We start from the raw sequence: 3,076 nt of genomic DNA, 5'->3' as shown, positions 1-3,076 counted from the left end.
CACACTCATCCAGAAGGGTAATTTTGCACAAGGCCATCTGTCTATAGCAGAAAAAAAAAAAGTAAACGCGTCTGGAAAAATCCCAAGGGAGTCCAGAGCCAGATTCATAACGTCACCTGCGGAAGTGCCAGCAGGCTCCGAGAGCTTGCACTGTTTCAGTGCACAGCCTGTGTAGACCAAGTTTAGCAGCTAGCAGGTTCGCATCAAAATATGGAATTATCACCTGAGCGCAATGTGGGAAACGATGAGCACTAAAGCCTATCAAGATTGGTGTTGCTGGGGGCGTTGTGGCTCGGGTGGATGGGGCGCCGTGCCGTGGATCCGGGCGACCCGGGTTCGGTTCCGGCCCAGGGTCGTTTCCCGGTCCCTCCCCGTCTCTCTCTCTCCGGCTCGTTTCCTGTCTCTGCACTGTCCTATCCAATAAAAGGTGCAAAAAGCCCAAAAAAAATCTTGAAAAAAAGATTGGTGTTGCTACACCCTCCTACGATACATCTCTTAACCATTTTAAGAATTACTTGATAACATTGAAGAAATTTGCAGAAACCCACCAGGTCGTTTGCTCAAACAAACCAACGCTGATGTAGGATTCAGAGGGAGGTGTCCTGCATGCGGCATCACAAAAATAAAACACTTCCCAGGAAACCCAAATGCCAAGTTTTTTCCCCAGAGGCGGACCAATTCGCCTCAAATGCCTTGATTTCAACTGAATTTTTTTGGTATTGCGCAAGGTAAAAAAAGAATTTCCACAAAATGAGATTTGACCAAAGTTTAATATAAAAATATGAGAATTACATTGATCTTGATCCTGAATTTACCCATAATGTGCACTTTAAGGATTTTCCTGCAAGTACTGTACTGCCCTTTTCATGTCAGTGGGGTTCAAATCAGAGTTTTGACTCTGCCATTCTAGAACCCTCCATTTCTTCGTGTGCTGTTCCATAATGGATTAGAATCATCTTGTTGAAAGGGCCAGCTCTGGGTCAACTTTTAAACCTCACATTATCTTCCAGTACTCTGAATCATTAGTTGAATTAATGAATGCAAGCTTCCCAGTTCCTGAGGCAGCAAAGCAACCCCAAACCATAAGACTCACCACTGACAGTTGGTATGAGGTTCTTCTCCTGAAAAGCCAGCTTTAGTCTCCACCACATGTGTGCTCTTACTGTAGCCAGACAACTACACAACTTCCAAATGGCCTACTCTTCACTGACATGTTCTTCAGTAGACTTGCTTTAGTGTTCCTTTTGGAGAGCAAAGGCTTTTTACTGGCACACCTCCCATGCTGGACAAATTTGGCCCATCTCGCTCATTGTAGGTGTATACATGAGCATTGCCATCAGTCACCTGCAGAACCAGTGATGAAACTGGCATTCTTGATTTATTTTAGTAGTCCAGCCAGTCTTGGACAACTTGGCAGTTATTTGAACTCAATCTCTTGTGCATGATTTCTTACAGTGGAGTGATTCTTTTAAGTTTAGAAAAATTTAAGTCCCTTTCCAGATTCATTAGCATCTAGAACCTTTTCTTAAGGTCTTCAGATCTTTGTTTTATTAAAAAAAAAAAAAGAAAACCACCTTGATCATCATGGTTTCCCTAGTGCGGCCACGCAACAGCCTTAGGGCGCTCTTCCTTAAAACGGTTTGAGGAATCGCAAGAAATCATTCTTCTGGCCTGCTGTTTGTCGATGTCAGGAGCACGCTTGACCTTGTTCCACAGTCTACCCTGCGTGTCTCCAAACAGCATTTGCTTTTGATACGAGTTATTGTCCATTCTACATATGTGGGCCAGGTATTGTTTAACACAGAAGTTACAGATAGGGAGAGTTTTAGTGATAAAGAAGTTGTCTATTGGATATCTCAAAGCTCCAGCTGTGGCAGCCATGTTTTCATCTCTTTTTCAGATCCGGGGCATTCCTCCGTTTGTAACCTCCTTGAATCATCTTCCTTAGGAACCCATTCTATACGACTTCCATTTTTTTCAATTCTTCTGATAACTCCCATGCTTGAATGCTGTACAGCAATCGTGATCTTACATGCTGTCAAGAACTTAATTCTGGTTGAAAGTTGAATGCACTTGTCTGTTAGGATATGTTTCAGCTTTTCCCATTTCTGAAAAGCAGATCCTATTCTCCTGTAGAGTGATTGTGGGGTATTGATAGAGTTGTTATTGTGTATCCAAGATATTTGAAACTTCTGACGTTCTTCAGTGCCTTTGAACCAATAGTAACCAAACTTTTTCCTTTTCCATCAATGCTTTATCTACATTAAAAACCATGGTTTCTGTTTTGATATATGACATTTGAAGTCCAAAGCATTTCTAAGTATTATCGTAAATAGACAACATTTTCTGTAGCTCTTCCAGAGAATTTGCAAATATGACTTGGTCATCCGCATATAAGAGTTCAATAATCTGATCACATGGCGGGGACTTGATGTTGGGTTTAAAATCAGACTGGTTTCACCTGCAGGATCTAATCAGTAGCAGCTCATGTGGAACATCCACATCCAGTTTCATGGACTTGAAAGCATGTACATTCTTTGCATTTAATTTAAGATTGTGAAAATGGCCTGAATGAGGCTGTAGCTCATGCTAGCCAAGACACCCATAAGATTGTAAATGGTAGGTGGCACTACCATCTTGACAACTTACGCACACCCACTTGGGGAACATTGATCAAACCAAATCCTGTATGATTAGTGATTTTTGTAAAACGTAACAGACGATGCATGATCAAACAAGCTCATCCAGCCTGGCCTGTGGCTACAAAAGGACTTTGTTACCTTGATCTTTTAGGCATTGGACCAAAGAATTACTTTAAAGCCTACAGTTTCCATGTGCTGTACTTACTCCTCTCCCCAACAGAACTACATGTAAACCTTCAAACCAGTACCACGTCATTGCTTGCCATAACTACAAGGACTTAAAGGGTCGAGTGTTCCATACAGATGTGGGTCTAGGTATGGACAATTTTAGCAGTTTACAACCAGTTTGTTTTATCATCCAAATGCACCATAACTTGCTTTCAAAAAAAAAAAAAAGTCATACCAAAGCAATTTGAGAGAGTCACTTTATTTCA

This window comes from Neoarius graeffei, chromosome 4 (assembly GCF_027579695.1).
Source record: "Neoarius graeffei isolate fNeoGra1 chromosome 4, fNeoGra1.pri, whole genome shotgun sequence".
Taxonomy (NCBI): domain Eukaryota; kingdom Metazoa; phylum Chordata; class Actinopteri; order Siluriformes; family Ariidae; genus Neoarius; species Neoarius graeffei.
Note: the sequence above shows the minus strand (reverse complement) of the source record.